Genomic DNA, 27,904 nt, shown 5'->3' on the forward strand with positions numbered 1-27,904 from the left:
GCCTTCAGTCTTCATTCTAATTTGATGATATTATAAACAAAGATCCATCTTGGGAATGGGCAATTTATTTTTAATACTAAGCTTTTTGAGCTCCCTATAGTCCGATTACATACACCATGATCTATCCTTCTTGTGCACCAAAACAATTGGAGCAGAGAAAGAACTTTGGCAAAGTTGAATTATCCCGACCTCTAGCATTTCTACAACCATACGTTAAATTTGACTCTTTTGGGAATATGGATATATGTAAGGCTTGATGTTTGGAGGAAAAATTCTTGGAATCAAGTGAATAGCGTGATCATAATCACAAATAGGTGGGAGGCCTTTAGGAGTCTCAAATACCTTGTAATTATTATCCAAGGCTTTTTGGAGTTCTGGAGAAATGGATGATTTCGATGTTTGAACCTCTAGTGAGCATAATTATGCAATTACACCTCATTGTTATTTCTTCAAAAGCTTTTTCATTCCATCAAAGTTGATTATCTTCCATGGTTTCCTTGTGATACCCCTTAATTCAATTTCCTTTCATTCCCATGAAAATTTCAAGAAAAGTTCTTAATAATTAAAATTTATCGTCCCTAAAGATTGTAACCATTGGACTCCTAGTACAACATTAGCACCACCCATTGGAATGGAAAGAATTGGACTATTCAATACATATTCCCCTATGGTTAGCTTGATATTATGGAATTTTCTATAGCAATTTATAGTTCCTTCATTTGAAACCATCATTTGACACTCTGGTAATGGATATAGAAAGAAATTCAATTCCTTGGCTAACTTACAATGAATAAAATTATGGGTACTACTTGAATCAATCATCAATATTACTTGTTTCTTCTTGATATATCCTTCTATCTTGAGAGTTTATGAGTGTTAATTCCAGTTAATGCATTACAAGATATGGTCAGATTTATTTCTTCTTTATCTGGGGTTGGTTATTGGTGTATATCCTCTTCTTTTTATGTTTCTTGTTCATTTTCTTCCTCCTCTTCACAATCTATGTAAAATAATTTCTTCTCATGACACTTATGACCTTTATTGTAATTTTTATCACAACTGTAACAAATCCCTTTTTCTCCTTCTTCCTCCAGTTGTTGTGGTGTCAACCTTGTAGGTTGTGGGAGGCTAGAAGCAACAACACTTCCATATTTATAGTTGTGAGTGGTAGTCTTCCTTGTTGCCATAATTTTTCTTTCAAATTTTCTTGCCACCCTGAATGTCATCTCTAATGAATTAGGTTCCTGTTGTAGTGGCTACAACCACCCTCCAAAATTTTTCCTTAGCCTGTTTTGGAGCCTCCCTACAAACCTTACACAACACTTTGTCTTGCTTCATTAAGTACACAAGATTCAATGTTTTTCATGCATAAAGGTAGCCTGTCGAGCATAGTTTGTGTAGAATTTCCCACTGTAGATCACCTGATAATGCAATATACTAAAGAAAAATACTTGGCCTACTTCTACAAACAAACTTGCGAAATCTTAATCGATTTTGAGCAAGATAAATAAAACACATATAATAAAGAATGAGAACTCAATCACATATGAACACAAAAGAATACTCTGGGGAAAGCCTCAGCTAAAAACCCCGCTATTTGTATTATCATACAAGTGGACATATCTCCAGATTACACAAAGCTTTAGCTCACAAGCTATCCAGCTCTCAGTACAATCTGTCAATGCTGCTCATAGACTAAATAGACACAACATATGCCTTCCCTTAGTCCTCCAAGCCTCCTATATCCTTGCACAATTTCTCCTGGGTCCTCTGGCTGCCACTTGTGTGAATTATCCTCTCACACAACTTACCAAACTCATAAATAACTACGCAATATCCAAGGGATGAATTCCTTCTACATGCAAGATATATCCTCAATGGAATATTCTTACAACTGATAGTACACTATCCCATCCTCTGATCTCAATTGGGTCTCTGACTGAACTGGCATGCATGAGTTATTTACGAGAGAATATTCAGTTATCTGAAGTACACTAGTTACATGCATGCATGCATTAACTAACTAAACTCACAATCAGTTCCACAAACTGTTGGAACTAATCTAACTAGACTTAACTCAGTTAACTGAGCTAACTAATTACAACTCAAAGTGAAACTCATCCTGATTTCCTTAATTAAGGAATAAATTCCTCAATCAAAGGGATAACTGTTGCATGTCTTCTCATAGACTTCATGTTTGATTTTCTCTAACTAATTAACTCAAGATGAATTAATTAATTATTTTTCAAACAACTGCTAAGATCAAATTCGAATTTTGATTCTCAATTTTATTTCTAGGACTAACTAAAATTGGAATGTATCCCGAAATGCTATTTATAGCAATGATATTCTTAGCACTTCTATGTTTAGCATTTCTTGTTGCTATTTTCAACACTCCCTCTCAACAAGAAAGGGATTATCTGTCACCCCAATCTTGTCTTTGTGGAACTCGAATTTGCATTTTGACAATGCCTTAGTCAAAATATCTGCATCCTGCTCCTCGGTCGAAACATACAGCAACAACATGATCCTCTTCACCACATAGTCTCGAAGATGACGATATCAATATCGATGTGCTTGGACCTATCATGAAATACTAGATTCTCAGAGAGTTTGATACAACTCTGATTATCGCAATAGATCACAGTTGGATCCATCCTCTGACCAAACAATCCAACTAGAATTTTCTGCATCCAAATGACCTCACATGCTTCCTGACTGGCAGCCATGTATTCAACCTTTGTTGATCTAAGTGCAAATGACCTTTTTTTCCTGTTGTACCAAGAAACTGCAACTGAACCAAGGTTGAAAATTCCTCCTGAAGTGCTCTTCCAATCTGATGGACTCCCTACCCAATCTGCATCTGTGAAGCCTTGAATCTTCACTCCCTCTGTCCGTCTATACCATAATCCATACTGAGATGTGCCTCTGAGGTATCTCAGTGCATGCTTCGTTGCCTTCCAAAACAACTTGGTAGGCTGAACCATAGATTGAATCAACTGTTTCACCGCAAAGCACAAATCTGGTCGTGTGTTCACTAAATACACCAATGAACCCACAAGTTGCCGATAAATAGTAGCAACTACTAGCTCACCTGAAGTAGCATACTCCTTCCTCCAGTTACCTGCTAAAGGAGTCTGCATGAGCTTGCACTTCTCCATGTGTAATCTCCTGAGTATCTCATTGGCATACTTGCCTTGAGACACAAACACTTCCCCATCCTTCTGCCACACTTCCATGCCTAGAAAGTAGTGCATGAGACCCATGTCTTTCATATCAAACTCTCTTGCAAGGTCCTCCTTGCAAGACTTGATCAACTAATTATCACCTGTCAATATCAGATCATCAACATAAATAACAATGATCAATGGCTTACCTTCTACCATGATGTGGTAAAGGTTTTCATCTGCTTCACTCTTTTTGAAGCCTAACCCGGTGAAATAGATGTCGATCCTGGTGTACCAAGCACGAGGTGCTTGCTTCAGCCCGTACAAATCTCTCTTGAGTTGTGTTGTGGCCACCAACAACCCCCCTCTTTGTTTAGTATTAGCAATAACACTAAGCAAATGGGGACCCTTAATAAAAAATTCAAAAAACATTTTATAAAACTTTTTGTATTCTACTCCTTGAAATTATGTCGCATCGCGTGGAGAAGATAAAACACCCCCTTATGAGCATAATAAAAACTGCGAAGAAGCGACGCGAAATTCATTGCATCGCACACATTAAGAAGCACTCTTAAATGAAAATCTTAAGAAATCTCGGACGGCCGATGTGTGACGTCGCATATCGCAATATCGCATAAGCAGCACACAATGGTTTAATGACTCATGCGATCCGTGATGCTGCGATCTTGCGATATCTGCGATCTGTAATAATCCGATCTGAAAAAATTTGCGATAACACATCTAGGTAATGCGATGATGCGATGCTGCTATTGCCCATCGCAAATTTCCTCGGCTCAAAATTCAAGAAAAGCAGTCTATAAACCAAAATTAGGCGCGCGCCTTAAAGGAAATTAATGAACATATGCCAAAGTGTCAGTGAAGGACAGTTTTGTGTTTTTCGAAGAGTAAGTTCACGATGGGTGTCATGATTTTATACATTCATAGAGGTTATAGCTTTCGTATCAGTATTTATTATCATTACTCTTTTCCTTTGCGTGAACTGCAGGAATGAAAAACAGGAAACAATATGAAGCAATGAGTAGGAAACATCTAAGGAAAAGGGGAAAGCGTCAATGCTCGGAGAATAGAGACGAGATGCCTTCATGAACGGATGTCGCATGCAAGAGAACCACAGATTCTAGAGTATCACTCAACAGATGCTGAGGTCGATAGGTGATTCAACATTTAGGGTCAGAAAGCTCACAAAAGCAGCATGTTTACAAAAAATCCTAAAACTTCTACCCGGTAAAGGAAAAAGGCGCTAAAGAAGGAAAACGCACCAGAAAAGCCCAGATCAAAGAACAGAGGCAGTTTTCGATGCGCGTGTTCAGAAAGCAAAGTCCCTAACTTGCTTAGTCATTCGCAAGTCCGGAAACCGAAATAGCAAAAGCAGAAGCAGTTTGAGGAAAATTTGGGTTGTTGCCAAGTATATACGCAGTAAATTCGCCCAACCAGAAGATAATTCTCAAAAATATCTTCTAGTGTACTAAAAAGTGGTGCCAGGGATTGCCATTTATGTTTGCATAACTCAAACAAAAGCAAAAGGCAACCAACTGACTCTTCCCAGGCAAATGTTGAATGCTCGCAACATTTAAGGAGCAAATGCAGAAATAGTTAGGAATTAGATTCAGTTTTTAGAAATAGTTTTGCTTTAGAAGAAGGGAGGTCATTTAAACCGTATCCTAAATTTATGTAATTAAGTTAATTAGTTAGCAGTATTTAAACCCTTCTCATGCATTTGGAGAAGGGTCCAGAAATTTGTCAAAAAACTTGTCCTCAGAACATGCACTTTTGCACCCTCGGAGGGGGTCTTTGATGAATGGATGGATCAAGGTTTATTAACGTTTGCATTCGATATCTACTACTGATGTTGCACTTCTGTACTCTTAGTAGATGTTAGAGCAAGGAGAGATAAATCATTGTTGCTTGAAGCTTATGAGTAGGATCAGTCATAAATGGTACTTTTATCTCTTGACCATTTCTGCTTATATTCTTAAAGTGATATACAGTTTTAGTTGTTTATATGTTATTGCATGAATGTGTGAGTTACCATTTGGCACTTTTGTACGGTGGAGCCATTTGTTTATGTCTGATATATGAATAACTTATTATGCGATATGCTGTTCACAACTGTTTTGCCTAACTTTTTATGCAAAGTAGTTCATCTTAATTGATTTCTATTCTTATGATAGCTGAATGATATTTATTACCAGTTATTGTTTGAAATCTCTTTAGATCGCATAATAGAAGAAATACACCCTGGGTTAGCATAGATTAGATGTGTTGTTTTTCATTAGATTACAATAGCGTAAAGTTAGTTTAAAAGTTTGAATTAGATTAGCTTTAAGTATTCTTAGATCAGCAACATCCAATTCTGCACACACACACCCTTAGATTGGGAAACTGGTCCCATTATCCCCAGTCAGACCCGCTATACCAAACGGATAAGGAGCTGCCAACCAAGGTCCGGACTGGGTGGGTATCCCCCTTGTTGTCGACCTGATTTTCGGGGCTTCAACATTTCTGGCGCTAGAAGGAGGGCCCGAACGATGAATGGCACCTAAATCAAAATATAAATACCATTCTGAGAGTAAATCGCCCTCATCAACTCCCCCGACTTCCCCAGTACGTTTAAATCCAAAGTCAGAAGTCGCTCGAGTATTAACCGCTGCTACGCACCCTAATATTTCAGACCAATCTACCATTGAACCCCCTGAAGTTCAAACTCTGATTCACAAACTCTAGGGATTTTCCATTTCTACTCAGAGGTCTGATAAATCTCAAAGCAGCGTGACTTCGCAGTACAATCCTGCTCATCCCCTGACCAGATTAAAGAGTGAAAAATTTGGCATCCAGCCAGCTGAATTGCCTCTCCCCACCAGGAAAAGAGCGAGGAAAACACCACAAGAGTCTGACATTGAGACTCTTTCATCTACATCATCCATTTCAACTCCCTCACCGCGAAGTCAACCACCCACATCTTCATCCCAAACCATCATCCATCCGCTTACAGGAACTCCCACAACCCCTCTTCAATCACCTACGATCATAGTGTACTCATCCTCCTAGCCACAGGGATCATCTTCTGCACTTTCATTCACTAGCAACTCAACGATGGCCCAGTCTCCATGGAATAATCCTGGGGCAGTTTTAATGCCTCCACCCTTGAGTCAAATACCGGCCCATCCTGAGAAATGGCTACCCAAATTCAATCCAGAAGCAGGCATGCTAGCTGAAGAACACATAAACAATTTCATGCTTTCTGTCAATCTCAACGGAGTTACTAACGAAGATGCTGTTGTTTGGCTTTTTCCCTATACAATGCAAGGAACAGCCAGGTCATGGTACTTTTCATTACCCTTCGGGTCTATCACAAGTTGGGACATTTTCCAAAGTCAATTCCTTACCAAGTTTGGTGATGATAGATCAACGGCAACGTTAATCAATGACCTATCCAATCTTAAAGCCGAGGCTATAGAACCCATCAAAGATTTCAATTTACGGTTCAATAATATCCTCAACAAAATTCCCACTGCTTCCCAACCCAGCGAAGAAGTACGATGTGAATGGTATATTACGGCCTTACCATCAAACTTAGCAATCTTCGTGGATAGGGCAAATAAAAAAACCTTAGTTGAAAACTTGACAGAGGCGATAGCAGTAGAGAAACGCACAATAGCCCTAGAAAAGAGATCTGCGATAGAGAAACGCAAGTCTAAAAAAGTCACCTTCAACGAAGACTCCAAGAAGAAACAAATGAAAGACCCTTTCGATTTGGAAGGATTGCAAAAAGTATTAAAGACCATGTCCAATGAGATGATTGACATAAAAAAACAAGTAGCAAAAACTTCTTCGAAAAAGCCCTACAGAGCTTTTAAAAGAGGTCCTTCGATGGATGTGAAACCACCCAACGCTATTTCAAATGTCGAATCCGAAGAAGAGGAAGAAGAAGAGAATACCACTGAAGGGCAGACTGATGACGAAGAAGTTGTGGAATTACAAGGAATGTGGGATTTCATCCTCCCACAAGAAGAAGATCAAGAAGCATTTCCGGTTAGCACACGAAGCAAAAATCAACTTGATCCTCCCCAAACTACCCCTAAGCAGAAGAGCACAAGCTCTACAGCAAAAGATAAAGTCGCAACAAAAAAAACGACCACTAAAGCGACTCAACCTAGCCCGGTCCAATCAGATCAAACAACTCCATCAAAAACACTAATAGTGTCGGATGAAATGGAATACAACATTATTGACGACATGAAAAAGACTAGGGCTAATATTACCCTTTACGAATTGAGCAAATTGAAACATCAACAGAAGATAATGATGAAAGAATTACATGCCGTGCCTATTACATCTTTGCCTACAGCTGTAGCTTCCCACAACATGGGAAAACCTCCAACCAACACGATTAATAAGATTGATCCTAATGACATCGCTTTGATTGGAGGAAGATCAAGGTCTCACACTCCCCCTTTCCTTCTCACTTATGAAATTTTCAATAAAAATGTGCACAATTGTTTGGTAGATTTTGGTGCTTCAACGAATATTTTACCCAGATCAATATGTGCCAAGTTAAATGTTCAACCACAAAAATCCGCAGTGCGCATAGTTCAGCTTGATCAATCTCAAGTCGAAGTGATTGGTGAACTTAATCAAGTAACCATAAGATTGTCATCCAACCCAAAGGTATGTCAGGTTATTGACATTCTAGTGGCTGATATCCCAGAATTCTATGGCTTGATTCTTAGCAGGGATTGGTCCGAAAAACTCCATGGATACTTTTCAACCGACTGGTCACACATGTGGTTACCCTATAATGGTAAACCAAATCAAATAAAGGTTGAACGAGAGTTACACCAGAAGTACATAATAACGGAATTGGAGAGAGAAAATGAAGCAGTAGCGTATAACAGTAGTATCATAGGCAATTACTCGGTAGATTCTTTTCTCGGCAATTTCAATGCTCATACATCACCTTACTTAGAAAATTCAGTTTTGTCCCAAGTCAAAAAATTTTCCCAAACTGATAATTCAGAGTGTGTTAATTTTGTAGATAAACCTGTAAATACATCTTTGTTTTGGAAATTATATTTTGATGGCTCTAAATCTAACAAAGGAGCAGGAGCAGGATGCGTTCTGATTAGTCCAGAAGGAAATAAGACCATGCTTACGTGCAGACTCGAATTCGATTGCACAAACAATACAGCAGAATATGAGGCCTTGGTGCAAGGTCTATACAAAGCAATCAGGTTGAACGTCAAGTATCTTCAAGTCTTCGGAGACTTTGAGATTGTTGTCAAATAGGTACGTAACACTATTCATTGCCTATCAAGTCATTTAAAACACTATCAATCTTTGGTGCAAGATCTGGCTGAGCATTTCATAGCATTCAATATTTCTTCAATCCCGAGACTCCAAAACGCAAGCACAGACCTTTTGGCTAACGTAGCCTCTAGGCTTATTCCCTCTGAAGACTTTAGTCCAGATAGATTCTCAATAGAATTAATCTTTAGACCATCCATCCCTAACAACATTACAAATTGGAGAGTATTCAACGACGATCCTGATATTGTAAATTTCCTCACTTCCGAAAGATCCTACTCCAATCAGATAATTGACGAAGACCATCACGATTGACTAATACAACAAAATGGCATTGATAATGCTATACCTAAATCGGTGGTTAAGTTAGAAGACCTATACGATTTAAAAAATCGGTTTAAAAGGTCTACCAATTCAAAGCTCTACAGTTCCACTCTGAACTACGAATTAATAAACCTAGGAACCGACGATAAACCACAAAACATTAATCTAGGCATCGGCTTAGCCCCTGAAGAAAAACTAGCGTATATTCGTCTTTTGAGACAATATAAAAATGTCTTTGCCTAGAATTACGATGAGCTGAAGACGTACGAGACTTCTATCATTCAGCACACTATTCCTATGATTGACAACGAAAAACCTGTCCAACAGAAACTGAGAAAGATCCACCCCAATTTAGAAAATCAGATAAAAACCGAGCTAAATAAGTTGTTAAAAGCCATAATAATTTTCCCCGTCAGACATTCCAAATGGGTCTCCAATATGGTACCCGTTAGAAATAAAAACAGAGATATTAGAATCTGCATCGATTTTCAGAATCTCAACAAAGCCTGTCTAAAAGACAATTTTCCTCTCCCACCTATGGAGTAGATATTACAGGTAGTAGCAGGCTCAAAACTGATGTCTTTCTTGGATGGATTTTCAGGATATAATCAAGTGCTGGTACATCCCGATGATCAGTTGAAAACCACATTCAGAACTAAATGGGGCACATACACATATCGGAAGATTCCATTTGGTTTGATCAATGCCGGTGCTACATTTCAGAGAGCCATGGACATCGCATTCAAGGGTTTAGTCAATAAATTCGTAGTAACTTATTTGGATGATATAACAGTGTACTCCAAGAAACTAAGCGACCATCTCAGAGACTTAAAACAAATCTTTCAACGATGTTTAAGGTATGGGATTTCACTTAACCCAAAGAAATCTTTTTTCGCACTAAGTGAAGGGAAACTTCTAGGATTCATAGTGTCAAAATCTGGTATTCACATCGAGCCTGACAGAATCAAAGAAATTTCAGAAATATCCCTACCTCATAATAAAAAAGCCATGCAATATTTCCTTGGTCAAATCAATTTTGTAAAGAGATTTGTCCCAGATTTTTCACGAATTGTGTCTCCTTTACAAACCATGATTAAAAAGAATTCAAATTTCAAATGGGGTCAAGATGAACATGAAGCATTCAACCTGATCAAACAAGCTATCATTAATGCTCCATCTTTAGCAACCCTGATTTTTTCAGAATCTTTTATCTTATACACATTTTCCTCAGAGAAATCATACGCTGCGATTCAAACTCAAGCAAATCAAGAAAAAGCAGAAGCTCCAATCACATTTTTTATCTCGAATTTACAAGGTGTTGAACTCAACTATTCAGATGTGGAGAAACAGGCATATGTTGTTTTCAAAGAGGTCAAATATTTAAGACCTTTCTTACTTAAAACCCATACTAAGGTCATAGTACCGTTTCCAGCGGTAAGAAATCTTCTAGTACAGAAGGATGTGGGTGAGAAAAGAGCAAATTGGAACACTGCTTTACAGGAATACGACCTTGAGATCAAGCCAGCAAACATTTTAAGAGGTCAAGGCTTCTGCAAAATGTTAGCCGGAGCATCGCAGATTTCTGAAAATTCATCTGAATAGGTACAACTGTATGAGGTAAGCCTAAACGATGCAGAATCATTATATGCTGACATCATTTATTACCTTAGGAACGGATATGCTCCATCACACCTAGATCACACTAAGAAAAGAGCTCTTAGATTGAAAGCTAAACAATATCATCTCATAAATGATGTTCTTTTTAGAAAGAATTATGATTCTGTTCTTCTTAGATGTCTTGAGAAAACTGAAGCTGAAAATTTTTTGCAGGAACTCCACGACAGACCAGCAGGCGGACACTATGCTGGAGATGCTACTGCACATAAGATCTTGCATGCAGGATATTACTGGCCTACGCTGTTCAAAGACTCACACTGTTACGTAAGGAAATGTCAAGTCTGCCAAACAACTGCTGGAAGGCAAAAGAAGCCGTCCCTGCCACTACAGCCGGTAAACATCGAGCAACCATTCAGTCAGTGGGGCTTGGACATAATAGGTGAGATCGTTCCTCACTCTTCTAAGCAGCATAGATACATCCTCACGACAACAGATTATTTTACTAAATGGGTAGAAGCAGTTCCTCTCAAGACAGCTAATTCTGAAAATATTATTGAATTCATAGATCAATTTATAATCACTAGGTTTGGATTGCCAACGACTTTAATGTTTGATAATGCATCATACTTTTTTGGAAATGCAATGACTGAGTTTGCACTTAAAAGAGGGTTCAAGCTGAAATATTCGGCCAACTACTATCCGCAAGGTAATGGGTTAGCTGAGTCAACAAATAAAAACCTAATCAGGATTATTAAAAGAACAGTTGACCAGAACCAAAAGAATTGGCACAAAGCTTTAGTAAATGCTTTATGGGCAGATAGAATAACGAAGAAAGCTTCAATCGGGACTTCTCCCTTTAATTTAGTTTATGGGAAAGAAGTGGTTCTTCCAACTCACTTATTCATCCCCTCTTTGTCTTTAGTACAATACATCGATGAAGTATCTACTTCCTCCATACAACTAAGACAAATGGAAATAAATAAATTAGAAGAACAACGAGAACAAGCTAAGAAAACCCATGCTCATCACCAAGCACTAATAAAATCCTCTTTCGATTCAAGCATAATGACCAGAAAAAGTTTTCAGATGGGAGATTCAGTTTTGAAATGGGATAAGGCTCATGAAGAAAAGGGCAAACATACGAAATTTCAAAAGATGTAGCTTGGTCCTTTTCAGATTGTTGAAGTCATAGGTCCGTCAACGTTTGTGTTGCAGGATTTAGCAGGTAGAAGGGATTCTTTGCCTGTTAATGGACAAATCCTTAAAATATATTTTCCATAGAATATTATTCTTCTATTTTTGTAGAATAGTTTTTCTTTTCTTTTTCATAATAAAACCAGTTGTGAGTGATTACTACAGGTATTCGCGGAAAAGACACCAATTCTCTTTCAGATTTTGAGCTTTCGCTTGTATAAGTAGCAAAATTTTTTGAAAATCTGATTTTTATTATTGACAGATACAGTTAAAAACTTTAGCCTAGATATGATACTAGTTTCAACTTCAAAATTTGATGAAATCAACCTTTAGCGAAGGAATTGTTTTATATCAGCACAATGAAAGGTATCAATAGCAAAATAAGGCTTCTCTGTAAGACTGCTGTTTTCAAACTCTAATATTGTCGTCCAGAGCTTTCTTAAGGAAAAACAATGACTTCCTCCCCGCTAAAGAAAATCACAACATTCAGAGGAACAATCTGAGAAACACTATATCTCAAAGAATAAGAGGTCTCATCACAAGCCGACTTATCATGATCACAGATATTATAACTTGCTGACTTTGCCAATATTGTCCACCAAAACAGGGCAACGACTCAAGATTGTTGCAATCAAAAGACAAGGGGTCTCATCACGAGCCAGCTTGTTCAGCAAAAGTATAAATCAAGTGAATGACTGTGTCATAATTTTGGCTACCAAACCAAGACATTGTTCTTTAAGAATAAAAAAGGAAAAAGTGTCGATGTGGATTTTTTCTTCGAAGGTTGTAGATAGCCTTAAGCAGGATAAAGGATCATTGTTGGGTAACAGGTAACCCTGTCGAGGCTATGGACACCTGCTGGCAGCAGAGGCTCTACCTACGACAAATGAGCATATTTTAAAGCCAGCACATAGAGAAGACTTTATTTTATCTTTAAAAAGACCAAGTAGTGGCTGATATAAGTACAAGAACAAGCCTGAGGAAGAAAACAATTAGAATAGAAAGAGGTTGAAACAAAATATCATTGACAGGATAAGGCATAACGTACTCTATCTGTCCATAACAAAGCTTAGATTTATGAAAATTTTTCTTTTTTGAAAGTTTAGAAAAATTCAATAGAAAAGCAGAGATAACTGGTTCTTCCAAGTGAATAGCCATTGTTGTGGCCACCAAAAACCCCCTCTTTGTTTAGTATTAGCAATAACACTAAGAAAATGGGGACCCTTAATAAAAAATTCAAAAAACATTTTATAAAACTTTTTGTATTCTACTCCTTGAAATTATGTCGCATCGCGTGGAGAAGATAAAACACCCCCTTATGAGCATAATAAAAACTGCGAAGAAGCGACTCTAAATTCATCGCATCACACACATTAAGAAGCGCTCTTAAATGAAAATCTTAAGAAATCTCCGACGGCCGATGTGCGACGTCGCATATAAAAATATCGCATAAGCAACACACAATGATTTAATGACTCATACGATCTGCGATGCTGTGATCTTGCGATATCTGCGATCTGCGATAAACGCGATTTGCGATAAATGCGATTTGCGATAAATGCGATTTGTGATCTGCGATAATCCGATCTGAAAAAATTTGCGATTACACATCTAGGTAATGCGATGACGCGATGCTGCTATCGCCCATCGCAAATTTCCTCGGCTCAACATTCAAGAAAAGTTGTCTATAAACCAAAATTAGGCGCGCACCTTAAAGGAAATTATTGAACATATGCCAAAGTGTCAGTGAAGGACAGTTTTGTGTTTTTCGAAGAGTCAGTTCACGATGGGTGTCATGATTTTATACATTCATAGAGGTTAGAGATTTCTTATCAGTATTTATTATCATTAATCTTTTCCTTTGGGTGAACTGCAGGAATGAAAAACAGGAAACAATATGAAGCAATGAGCAGGAAACATCTAAGGAAAAGGGGAAAGCGTCAATGCTCGGAGAATAGAGAAGAGATGCCTTCATGAACTGATGTCGCATGCAACAGAACCACAGATTCTAGAGTATCACTCAACAGATGATGAGGTCAATAGGTGATTCAACATTCAGGGTCAGAAAGCTCACAAAAAGCAGCATGTTTACAAAAAATCCTGAAACTTCTACCCGGTAAAGGAAAAAGGCGCTAAAGAAGGAAAACGCACCAGAAAAGCCCGGATCAAAGAACAAAGGCAATTTTCGATGCACGATTAGCACCTAGCGCTAATCGCGCATCGCTAAGAAAATTGTTCAGAAAGCAAAGTCCCTAACTTGCTTAGTCATTCGCAAGTCTGAAAACTGAAATAGCAAAAGCAGAAGCAGTTTGAGGGAAATTTGGGTTGTTGCCAAGTATATACACAGTAAATTCACCCAACCAGAAGATAATTCTCAAAAATATCTTCTAGTGTACTAAAAAGTGGTGCCAACGCTTGCCATTTCTGTTTGCATAACTCAAACAAAAGCAGAAGGCAACCAGCCGACTCTTCCCAGGCAAATGTTGAATGCTCGCAACATTTAAGGAGCAAATGCATAAATAGTTAGGAATTAGATTCAGTTTTTAGAAATAGTTTTGCTTTAGAAGAAGGGAGGTCATTTAAACTGTATCCTAAATTTATGTAATTAAGTTAATTAGTTAGCAGTGTTTAAACCCTTCTCATGCATTTGGAGAAGGGTCCAGAAATTTGTCAAAAAACTTGTCCTCAGAACATGCACTTTTGCACCCTCGGAGGGGGTCTTTGATGAATGGATGGATCAAGGTTTATTAATGTTTGCATTTGATATCTGCTACTGACATTGCACTTCTGTACTCTTAGTAGATGTTAGAGCAAGGAGAGATAAATCATTGTTGCTTGAAGCTTATGAGTAGGATCAGTCATAAATGGTACTTTTATCTCTTGACCATTTCTTCTTATATTCTTAAAGTGATATACATTTTTAGTTGTTTATATGTTATTGCATGAATGTGTGAGTTACCATTTGGCACTTTTGTAAGGTGGAGCCATTTGTTTATGTATGATATATGAATAACTTATTATGCGATATGTTGTTCACAACCGTTTTGCCTAACTTTTTATGCAAAGTAGTTCATCTTAATTGATTTCTATTCTTATGATAGCTGAATGATCTTTATTACCAGTTATTGTTTGTAATCTCTTTAGATCGCATAATAGAAGAAATACACCTCGGGTTAGCATAGATTAGATGCGCTGTTTTTCATTAGATTACAATAGCGTAAAGTTAGTTTAAAAGTTTGAATTAGATTAGCTTTAAGTATTCTTAGATCAGCAACATCGAATTCTGCACACACACACCCTTAGATTAGGAAACTGGTCCCATTATCCCCAGTCGGACCCGCTATACCAAACGGATAAGGAGCTGCCAACCAAGGTCCGGACCGGGTGGGTATCCCCCTTGTTGTCGACCCGATTTTAGGGGCTTCAACAAGTTGGCACACATGCGACTCAAGATTAAAGGTCTCAAAACCTTTCGGCTACTCTATGTACACCTCTTCCTCAATCTTTCCATTGAGGAACGCAATATTCACATCCATTTGATGGATATTCCAACCCATCTGTGCTGATAGTGCCAACATCGAACTCATAGATGAGTACCTTGCTACAGGAGAAAAAGTTTAATCATAGTCAATCCCCTCGACCTGTGAGAAACCACAAGCAACAAACCTTGCCTTATGTTTCTCAACACTACCATCAGCTGTGTGATTTACCTTGTAAAGCCATAGGGAACTCACCACTGACTTGTCCTCTGGTCTTGGGACAACATCCCAAACATTGTTGCAAACTATGGAGTCATACTCCTCCACCATATCATCAACCCAGACTGGCTATTGCACTGCTTCCTCAAAGGAAGATGGTTCGGTCTCTACACACTCCCCAACAAGGGCCATGTAACCAATGTATCGCTTAGGTGATCTCCTCTGTCTGCACTGAGAGGATGGATGTCCCACATTCTCTCTCGCATCCATCACCAATCTCTCAGCTTTCCTTGAGCGTTTCTACCCATCTTTGGAAGACTCTGCATGAGTGGATGTCTCCACTCCTGGATCCTCTTCATGTGGCTGCTCTGCATCAATATGAGGCTCCTCCTCCTTAGGAACCAAAAGTTCCTCCTCTGCATCCAAATTAAGCTCCCTCTCAGGGGAAATTCACATGGCCTTCTACTCATCAAACTTCAGATCTCTATGTACCACTGTCCTCTGACTAGTAGGTAAGAACACCCAATAGTTGTGGGGTGTATCACTGTACCCCACAAGTATCCCCTACTCAGATGTTGGCTCTAGCTTCTTCTGGGCATCTTTGGTCACATGGCAATAAACCAATGATCCAAATATCCTGAAGTGACTCACATCTGGTCTCTTCCCGGAGAAGGTCTCCACTCGTGTCTTCATCCCCAGTATACGATGCAGGTTTCTATTCTGCAAGTATATTGTTGTATTGCATGCCTCAGCCCACAAATGAAGTGGTAGGCCTTGGTCATGCAACATCGCCCGTGCTGCTCCCACAATCGTTCTATTCTTCCTTTCGGCCACCCCATTCTGCTGTGGGTTATGGGGTGTCAATAACTCTCGCTTAATTCCTTCTATTGCACAGAAGTCCTTAAACTGTTGATAGACATACTCTCCACCATTGTTGCTTCGCAAGGCCCTTATTTTCTTTCTAGATTATTTCTCAACCAAGGCTTTGAACTCACAAAAACTTGAGAAGGTTTGATCCTTCTTCTGCATGAAGTAGATCCAACATCTACGAGAAAAATCATCAATAAAAATAATGTAGTACCTTTGTTTAATGATGGAGTATGTCGATAATGGTCCACACAAATCTGTATGAACTCACTCCAGGATTGCTCTTGCTCGACTATCTCAATCTTGAAAGGAAGACTTTGCATACTTGCCCAAGTTACAACCTTTGCATGTATTCACTTGCTCCAGTTTACCCTTGGGAAGTCCAGTAGAAATTTGCTGCATGATCTTCAAGGCACCATGGTGCAAGTGGCCCAATATTCTATGCCATAGCTTGCCAATATCTTGGCTCTGCACCAACTCTGCTTTGGAACTCAATGCAACACAGTCATCTAGCTCCAGCTTGTAGAGATTTTGTACTTGAATCCCAAACCTTTTGGTCTGTCCAGTGCCGATGTGCCTCAGGAATGCCTTTCCTTTACTAAAGACTACATCATAGCCTTTGTCTTCCAACATAGCAACAGACGCCAGGTTCTTCTTTAGTCCAGGCACATACTTTATATCAGTCAGGGCGAGAGGAGCTCTATGCTCCCTCTGAAACACAATTGTGCCTTCACCTGAAACATGGTACTTTCCATCATCTTCCATCTCTATGCACATCTGGAGGTCCTTCTCCTCCAAGGTACTGAATAAACTCTTGTCGCCGGTCATGTGGAATGAGGCTCCACTGTCCAGGTACCAAACACAACCCACCATCGATGAAACCATGCATGCAATGAGGGTGAAATCCAATTCGAACTGTGAGGCCAATGCCTCACCATCTGATCCTTTCGAGGATCCCTTCTTGGATTTCTTCTGTGGACAATTCGTAGCATAATGGCCCACCTCATGACAATGAAAGCATCGCACTTTTGATTTTTCAATCTTCTTCCCACCATGGGAAGAACTCGATTTGGAATGGGAAGCCTTCCCTTTCCCTTTCCTCACCTTACTCGCTAAGGCTATATTTTCTTCATCATCATGCTTTGATGAAGATCCATCTCTGGTGCTTCTACTTATCTCCTCCTACATTAGATCCGACCACAGTCATTCCTAATCTGGCAGTTTCTCTCTTCCATTTACCGAGTCTTGGTAGCTATGCCAACTCTTAGGAACACCGAGGAGAGAAAGACTCACCATGTCATCATCAGTTGTCGTGATTCTTACATTTCCAAGCTCATCCCTGCAGGTGGTGAGCTTGTTCAGATATGTAGAGATCACGTCGCCCTTTTCACACTTGATTTTCTGAAGCTTGTCTTTCAGCGTCAGGTTCATCTGATCGTTGTTTTTCTGATATAGATACTTCAATGTTTTCCACATTGAAAACAATGTCTCCTTCCCATGGATACTCAAGACAATGTGGTCTCGAACTCCCTCGAGAAGAATCCTCCTCGCTCTAGCCACACATTTCTTCCATTCTGCCAATTCTTGGGCATTAGCAGTTGCTGGCTTGGAGACTTCTTGATCAATGAAGTCCTTCAAATCTTTTTCCTCTAATACTACTTCCATGCAATCCTTCCAGGCTATATAATTCGAGCTACCATCCAGGGCATACTCGAGTCTCAAACCGTTGAACGCCATTAGTGAAATTTGAGATGTGATAAGAATTCGATTTCTATAATCAGGAACTTCAAACTTCGAACTTCTGCCTTCTTTGTATATTGTTCTCCACTTTGATCACCTTTGCTCTGATACCATGTAGAATTTCCCATTGTAGATCACTTGATAATGCAATATACTAAAGAAAAATACTTGATCTACTTCTACAAACAAACTTGCGGAAGCTTAATCGATTTTGGGCAAGATCGAATAGAACACATATAACAGAGAATGAGAAATCAATCACACATGAACACAGAAAAATACTCTGGGGAAAGCCTCAGCTAAAAACCCCGCTATTTGTATTATCATACAAGTGGAAATATCTCCAGATTACATAAAGCTTTAGCTCACAAGCTATCCAGCGCTTAGTACAATCCCTCAATGCTGCTCATAGACTGAATAGACACAACATATGCCTTCCCTCAGTGCTCCAAGCCTCCTATTTCCTTGCGCAGTTTCTCCTGGGTCCTCTGGCTGCCACCTATGTGAATTCTCCTTTCACACAAATCACCAAACTCAGAAATAATTGTGCAATCTCCAAGGAATCAATTGCTTCTACATGAAAGAGATATCCTCAATGGAATATTCTTGCAACTGATAGTACATTGTCCCATCCTCTGATCTCAACTGGGTCTCTGACTGAACTGACATGCATGAGTTATTTATGAGATAATTTTCAGTTATCTGAAGTACATTAGTTACATGCATGCATGAATTAACTAACTAAACTCACAATCAGTTCCACAAACTGTTTGAATTAATCTAACTAGACTTAACTCAGTTAACCGAGCTAACTAATTACAAATCAAAGTACAACTCATCCTGATCTCCTTAGTTAAGGAATAACTTCCTCAATCAAAGGGATAATTTTTGCATGCCTTCACATAGACTTCATGTTTGATTTTCTCTAACTAATTAACTCAAGATGAATCAATTAATTATTTTTCAAACAGCTACAAAGATCAAATTCGAATTTTAATTCTCAATTTTAGTTCAAGGACTAACTAAAATTGGAATGTATCCTGAAATGCTATTTATAGCAATGCTATTTTTAGAAATTCTATATTTAGCATTTCCTGTTGCTATTTTCAACAGTTTGATCCATTCCCTTCACGGGATGTTCACCCGAACTTGGTCCAACTACAGGCTCAGCAACTTTCCCTAGAAAATTGCACATTTCTGGAGGGCAACCAACCTTCCCTCTAGAAATTGTGCAAACCTCTCTGGCAGTCTGCTGGGCTCCAGGATTATGCAATCCTTCCAGTCAACACTTCCAGTAGGATTTGCGCAAATTTCCCCAATCGGCTGCACAGCCCAGAATTTGTGCAAATCTGGGAAGCAGTCAATTGCTCTCCCCAAAAATTGTGCAAACTTCTTGGGCAGTTAGCCCAGCTTCTAGGTAGAAATGCGCATTTTTCTCAAGCAGTTGAGTAGTTGCATGCATGAGCAGTCTGGTTGACCAGTTCCACCCGGGACCGAAGAAACTTGACTTACATGCATGCATGATTGGTTCTTCCCGAAATAGAAAAAGGCAACATGAAAAAGTCATCCCATGATTCAGGGAGCTATTTTTAACAGTCAGGTTTTACATGCAAAGTTGTTTTAGAAGTTTCCCTCCAAGTGTCACCTTTTCCTGATTTGTGGCATGCGTGTCATGAGCCCAAACTTATTTATTTGATGCATCAGATCTCATTATTTCACATCAACCTTGGAGCTTTGACATTCCAAAGCACATCCAGGACTCTTCAACACATCCAGCCCAACTATTCACGGGTAAGTGGCCTCAACTTGTCTTTCTCATCATTTCTGTCGCTTTTTGTGTATTCGCTTGTATGAGTGTTGTTTTCTTGATTTATTTGAACACTTGCTGTCATTTACATGTATACTAGTTTGTCCCAGCTCTGTTGCAATTTTCATTGCTATCTCACTGCTGTCACATGCATGAAACTATTTTGCACGAACGTTCGCCCAACCAGTGAACCGCTTCACCCACATGCATGTTGATCTGTTTGCTTAATCTTTCATTCATGTTTTGCATGCACTTTCAATCACTTCTGCTATCACTTAGTGTCACCATGCATTCACTGTCTTATTTTCTTTCAGTTGCCTGTCGGTGAGTCGGGCCAACCTTAGCTCGGACTCTGCGTCACTGAGACTACTTTATGCAATCTGGGGAAGGAAGGCTTTGCCTTCCTCTCCAGAAATACACATTTTTTACCCAGCACTAGCCTCAAGGACTATTTTTCACATTTCTAGATGAGAGTGACTGCTGGCCAAGGAAATTGCACAAATCTGTCCTTGGGCCTGTAGTCCTTCCTTTCTCGAATTGCGCATTGTGCAATCCCAGCAGCCAGCAGCCAGTCTGGATTGCGCATTGCGGAGATCCAGTAGCTAATCCTAACTCCGAGACATCCCAGACTGCCTTTTTCACAGTTCTGGCAGCTAGTCACCCAACCTCCCAGAAGAAATTGCACAATCTTTCTCATCAGTATCCCAGGTATGTGAAGTGTCATTCCCCAGAATATGCTTTGTTTTCGCTGAAAAATTTCTTGCCATGCATGTTTCTTGTCTCCATATATTTCAGGTGTTCATCTGTCTCAATAGCTTCCAAGAGAAGAGGATCTCAGGACACTAATGGAAATGTAGCTGGTGCAGCAGCTGAGCAAATTTCCTTTAGTATGCCGATTATGAAGATACAAAGTTGTATCTAGACAAGGACATCAAACTGAAGTGGCAAGAAGTCAATGAAATATTTGTAGACACTTTTGGGGAACACCTCGAAGACTGTCAGGTGTACATGAACATTCACAAGTCTGGCTTATACCAGATTGCATGCATATATCTCGTGTTCCCATGCGTAGACATGATACACTGGATTGTCTCTCGCACTGATCCCGAGATAATGACCTTGAGCAGTGTTAGTGGGACGAAGCTTGTGACCTTCTGGGACAAGATTATGATGAGATGTATTAGATTTCAAAGCCTGTGAGTGTCATGGAGACTCCATTAAGCTTACCCAATAGTAGTGCTAAATATAGAGACATTTTGAAGGATTGGGTAAGGGAACCAGCTCGTTTTAGGATGACACCCAAATAGGTGTATAAGACAAAGATACTGAGGAAGGCGTACCAATACTTTATGATATTTTCTTGTTTACTATATGGCCAGGCAAGCATGAAAACCTTCCTAGAGAATTGGGTGGTTACACTAGACCAAGTGGCTAGAGAAGTAAAACCATGTAACAAGTTTGGCATACTGGCTCATCAGCTGAAGGAGCAAGTCATGAAGGCTCTACTCTTCCATTGCGGATTGGGTTATATGAGATCTGGAGTATCAAGCAAGCGGATGTTGACGTGGAACTGATGAAGAAATACATGTTCGACCTTTGAAGCTACAATCCGTATGAATCACATTTCATTGTGAAGGATCACAGCACGAGAGGTCAGTTCAATTGGATCTATGGGGCATTTCATTGGACCCAGGAGGACCCATGGAGATATTGCTACATTTTCTCCAGAACCAATGAACCAGTTGGATTCGTTGTGTTAGTGAAGAAGCATGAAGCAGCATCACGGAGAGCACCAACAGTAGCAACAATAGCAGTAGTGGTAGTAGAGCCTAGCATACCAGTGCGCGACAAAGGGAAGAGGAAGATTATCGATCGCATGGAGGAGGAGCAAATCTGCAAGTTTCGAGAAGATCCACTAGTAAAGAAAGAAGCTATGGCTATAGAGGCAAAGAGGCAGCAACACGACAAGCGAATCATGTGAAGGAAGAAGGGTAAGAAGAGAATGGAAGAAGCAAAGAAGGAGTTGCATGAGCTAAGAGAGCAACTCCAAAAGGAACAAGAGTTGCACAAATAGGAGAGGGAAGCATAGCAGCAGCATATACGACAGGGGATGCATCACTTGCAAACAGACGAAGAAGCACCCGTATAAGTAGTCGATTCATATTAACAGCTCGCATTAGGCGAACAAGGTGAACCATCGTAGGGGAAAGAATTTTCTCATGAGATAGAACATGCACTTCAACAGTTGGATGCAGACATGGAGCAACAAGAATTGAAACAGGAAATCGACCTCATGCCTCACCACAAAGAGGTAAAATCACCCGCTTCAATGCATCCAAAAGAAGAGCAAGTCTCAGACAACCAAGGAGGCATTGAGATCCTTGGTCATTAGCCAGAAGAAGAGATGCACAACATCTTGTTTGATGAATCCCAACATAGAGTTGTGCAATCTCGTAGAGTGTTAACTCCGGAGGATCAAACATCCATCCCCAGTGCAAGTTCAAGAACGAGTGATCGTTACTGATGTGCACAAGCATCCAGCTTCTTTGGCTGATGTAACCAGAGTGTATCCTGAAGCCACTAGCTCAAGTGTTCGTTTTATTATAGCTGAGAATGAGCGAATGGAGAAGAAACTACAGGTGGCCAAGAAAGGAGGAGACTTGGTGACCATATCCGCCTGAGCTGAATTGAAGAAGGCAATACTAGATGAAATATTGTCACTTGACACAATTATGCGAACATTGTACTCCAATTTTGTTACCGTACACAAGGTGGTCATCCATTTCAACAAATGGCAGTAGCGATGTGTGAAGAGAGAATGCATCTTGACGAAGATACATGTTGTTGTTGATGACATGAAAACATGGACGATGAAGTACAAGGGAGCCCCACTTCACTTGCCAAAGATGATGAGGCCAAATGTGGTTGAGCTGAAAGCACACATCCAGAACTATGAGGACCTCCCACAACTCATCACTAGCATACAAGTTTCTCATGCATGAGTATTCAAGAGCATGGATGTTGTGGTGCACACACATGCGATCCCATAACTTGGGACTCTCACCCAAGCAAAGACCAAGAAGCAGGTCTAACTAGAGCTTGACTCGTACTTCGACGAGTTGATGTGCATTGCCACCAGCCCAGACTTTCCTATCAATGCAGACATCATGCATAAGTATGTTGTTGGTCTAACCACATTGAAGAAAATGATGTGCATGCTATTAGACGAGTTTAACAGAAGAGCCCGAGCAGTGTACCCAGATGCTATGGAGGTGAAGGTCAGGTTTCATACGGATGTCACCGCAAAACACACAGACACTATCAGAGACTACAGATCTTGGCATCAATATGTTATTATTGATCAACATGAGGATGTTGACCAGTTGGAATTCTACAGTTTTCTAAGTTAGAGTGATGTCTAGTTTGGCTTTCTTGAGCCATTGTGTTCACATGGGTACATGTGCATTGTGATGTTGAGTCATGCCAAGTGTAAGTCAAGTGTCAATAGTGAATGTAACAATCATAGAGTAGGTGAAGAGTCATAAGGGTAGTTGAATAGTCACAAAGGGGAATGTCAAGGTCCACCCCACCCTTTTCTATAAATAGTCACACATAACTCATTGTATAGGCTTTTGGTCAGCCAAGCTTATGTTAAGACTATCTTGAAGAAATCTTGGAAAGTATTGTAACATGCCTTGGCTTCTCCACTATGTTATCACTCAGGAGTCTTCCCTAGAAGTTATAAAAAGAAGGAATAATCCGAGGTAACCACACACCTAATCTTTTAGACTCAGGTTCTAGCAAACCTAAGTCCAGATAGGGCTCTCTCTTTATAATTTAACTTTGCTTTGGATGGGATTTCAGGCTAGTTCTTAGTGCTCATGATGTTTTGATTTTGATTGGGTGGTGGACTTATGGGAACAAATGGGAAGAGTAAGTCTTCAAGCCATTGGGCTATGGAGTCAATCAAAGAGTGGCTTAACTAGAGAATATCAATTACTAAAGGAGGAGTTCACAGGGCAGGCTAGCACAACAAAAAGCAAATTTTCAGGTTCAAATGGACGAGGTAGTCCTAACCAGGGTAAAAGGGCAATGAAGAATCTTTAAACTAGGATCAAGATGAGGAACAGAAGGAGATCCGTAGCAAAGGGAAAATAAGAATCATTTACTATGGACCTAAGGGGGGGAACTACAGAAGTAAGGGAGCAATTAAGATTTCCCAAACTAAGATAGTTTAGTAGAAAACAGTGAGAAATTAAACAGTCAAGACAGAGAGAATTAAAGCTAATTCTGAAATATCATTCCTTGTTTACCATTCATATTTCATAGAGAAACATGTGAATATTTATAAACATGAAGAGAAAACAGTAATAAACATGAAGAGATAATATTTATTTGATTTCCACTATGCACAAGAATCCTGTGAAATGTCTTTAACTTTATTTCATGACCCAGCAAGCCAGTCCAGTCTTGATTACAATAGATCCTTAACTTGATATGAAATGTCTACAGAAATGTCTTTTAATCCACCCTAATTACTTCAAAATGTGAAGTATTTATACAAAAAATGTTACAAAATATCTCATAACAGTATGAGAATTATTCTAGGAAATCAAAAATATCTTCAAGCATGAAGATAGAGACAGATGGAAAACTGCCTTCTTGCTGTCCCTTTTATTGTGATTGTGTTGGCTATTGTAATTCGAATTTGGCTCTTTCAGTTGCTTGATATCTGTGTGCTGGAATCACTTTATGTCTTCAACCTACTAATACTCTTTACCTGCTACACTTAGACCCTGTTTCACCTATTTTACCTGGCTGCCATATGGATTTACTATAGTAACTTTATAGTAAATCTGTTAATTTTACCCACCATTCATCTTCAAGTAATTTTATCTTCAACATCTTTCTATATGTCTCGTCAGATTTGGTGTACTTGGAAAAATTTGGCTTGTTGACAAATAGGTGCTTTGCTTCATGCTCCAGGAAGAACAGATTTTCCAGATTATCATACAATACCTTTCCTATGGGCAGAGCTTTTACTCCTAAAGTACTAGCTTGGTCGTTGGCCAACTTGTTTAGTCTTTCAACGTAGTCTTTTTGGGTCATAAGCTTGTCATGGATGACCATAGGACTAAGGAGGCCTTTTTCTCTCAAAATACCAAACTTTGTCATGAATCTATCTATATCAACTTGGACGCTTTGGCATTTCTTCTCAATATTGAGCATAAGGTTCCTTTTAGTAAGAACCTTTTTGATTTCTATGATGGTTCTTGTCCAATATTCTATGCCTAGTTCATCTAGCTAATACCTATTCTTAATGTTCAAGAGTGTTATCATCTGTTTGGCCTCTTCAAGCTTGTCCCCCAGCTCTTCTCTTATCTGTTGAATTGCTTTGGTGGCCACTTTCACTAGTTCAGTCTGTTCAAAATTTACTTGAATTGATGGACAAACATCATTGATAGAGTCAATGATGTTGGCCCAGAGCATCTCCTATATATCTCCTAGTGGTTGTTGTAATGTTAAGTCCTTTTCAAGGGTTTTTATCCTTTCACCCATTCTTCGACTCTTCTGAGATTCTTCTTTCTGTTGTATTTGTGCAAGTTTGCAGTCAGTTTCCAAACTTGACACATTTTCTATAAGTCTTTTAAGCTCTATAGCCTGGATGGTCATTTCCTCCATGGCCTTTACTAATTCAGTTGTCTTCTCTGTAGATGTACCTGCGCTTGTAGGTGTACCTGTAACTAGCACATTTGTAGCTGGCGGAACTGTTGGTGCTAAGGAAGCAACCAATGTAGAGGGCACTGTTGTAGAGACTGTAGGAATGACATTCTGTGGAGTGGTGGCCAACTCACTCTGTTTAGACTGAATCAAGTTGTCTAGCTCTTTCTCTATTTCCTTTAATTGATAATTTAGCTTAAGGACTAAGTCCATAAGCTCCTCCCGTTCCTTCTGCGTTTCTAGTACTTCAGATGTCTGTGGATGATGTAAATGATGTAGATGAGGGATTTGAGCTGCTTTTTCAAGGCAACTTTGTCATCATTTTTCTTTTTGATTAGCTTTTCTGCAGCCTTTACATCCTTGGGATCATGCCCCAACTCTATGATTAAGTCCTCTAAGGATTTTATCATGGTATCCTTGGCCTGTGAAGACACCTTCTCTAGTTGGAATTGAGCTGATATATTATTCAACAATTTTGTAGTTGATGTGTTGCAATGGCCTTGCTAGTCAATGTGGAATAGACCATTTCTTTGGTCTGTTTGTGCAATTCTATTTGGTTGATAGGATGTATATCCTTCTCCAGCACCTCAAAGCCTGTCTTCAAGTAATCTGCTATAGACCTGGGTTGTTGTATGGTAGGCTTCATGAAAGTCATTTGCATCTTACCTTCTTTTACATCAAAGGCTAACATTAGCCTTGCTTGATTAGTGGGAGCCATATTGAGGTATTGTGCATAGCTTTGAGCCTTCAACCTTTCATTCCTGGCCTTTATCTATTTGTATTTCTCTCTAATGTCCTAGTCCTGGCCAGTTGGAGCCCTGAATGAGGATACTTCCACGCTTTGTTGTCTTTCCAGCATTTGAGCCTGTGTAGTGGAAGGTTCTTGTGTTCCTCTAGAGGGAGTGGTCTGCCTGCTCTCTGCCCTTTCTGTATCTGTGGTTCTAGTTGTTTCCTCTGTGAACTCTTGCTCTGAAAAAGGGTTTAACCTTTGCCTTTTGACATAATTATGTGCAATAGGTCTGCTAGAAGGAGTGGCTTCCTCCCTGTCTCTTGTGGGATTCTTATTATTTTCCTCATTTAGAGGAGTCTGTACAATAGGAGGAGTACTCATGATGTGTTCTAGATAAGCCAGCTCTTCTGATATTTCTGGTTGCTTTGATTCTTCTTTCTCTTGAGGTCCTTCTTTTGCTTGTTGCTCATTGTGTTCCTTTGTTTCCCTTTGGGATTGGGATTCTCCTGGCACCTGTACAAAGGAATCTTCATCAAGTATCCTTTCTAGATAAATCAACACATTATTGAAAACAACTTCTATGCTATCTCTGTCTACTAAAGTGTTCTCCACCCATTCTAGCTGATTTACGTATTGTTATATCTAAGGAATTCTGTGGTGGATATAGGGAGACAATTTGTTCTTTTGCCTTCTATTGCAGATTAAATCAAAAGGGTAATATCTCCATATGAAGGTTTGTTTCAGTTTGAGCCTTTAAAGGATTTCTTTTGCTTCCCTTCCAGCTTCAGTACTATTGCATATAAAGCGGCCAAGCTGGTCTTTTATTCTGAGTTGAGCTTTCTTCTTGGCCTTCACAAAATGTACCTCATCTAAATTAATTATTTGCCTGTATTACTCCAAAGCAAACAATCTCATGGGGAGGTATCTTGGTAGTTTGTAGGGTGCTAACTCACAGCCATATATCCTGATTTCAGTGTGATTTTGGTATAAATACTAGTCTCCCACTTTGTGTTGTTTAGACAGTTGTAGGACCCTCCTGATATCTGCACTTATCCTGGGGGGAGGACTTCCTAACAACATGGTTGCCACTGGGTGTACAAAAAGATCTATGAAATCTGTATAAGTATATGGAGAGTCATATTGGTGGATTAATGGGGTCCAGAAGACTACTGATCTAGGGCTTCCTCTGGTATCAAGGTTTTGAAGTGTGAATGGAAATTTATCAGCTTGATAGTATAGGAAAAGATGATATAAAACTGATGAGTACTTGAATACTCTTTCATTGTCCATTCTCATGAATTGATCATGCATTTTATCTGCAATGAATTTGGCATAGTCAAACATGATGGCAGGGGGTTGTCCAGGAGTGTAAATGGACATGAAGGCTATAATAATCTCATCAACAAACTCACTTGTAGTTTGGCCTAACACACTAGATATCATTGCTATGATGTCTCGGCCAAGTTCATAGAATATGGACCACATGTATGGGGTAGGATCCTTTGGAATGTATTTCTCTTCCCTAATGAATGTCTCGAATAATTGAGAAATTTTGATGGAGGTGATTGTAGGGAATATGTCATGCAGGTCTCCAATAGAAATGGGGGTCAGGTTTTGGCGTGGTTGCAACTGCATTATTTCATTGATGGATTCAGCAGTGATGGTGAGTAATACAGTATGGTCAGGAGTCATCACTGCTCTTTCGCTGGAACTG

The sequence above is a fragment of the Pinus tabuliformis genome, chromosome 1_1 (assembly GCF_031772625.1).
Source record: "Pinus tabuliformis cultivar Carrire ecotype Pingquan chromosome 1_1, CPIR1, whole genome shotgun sequence".
NCBI lineage: Eukaryota > Viridiplantae > Streptophyta > Pinopsida > Pinales > Pinaceae > Pinus > Pinus tabuliformis.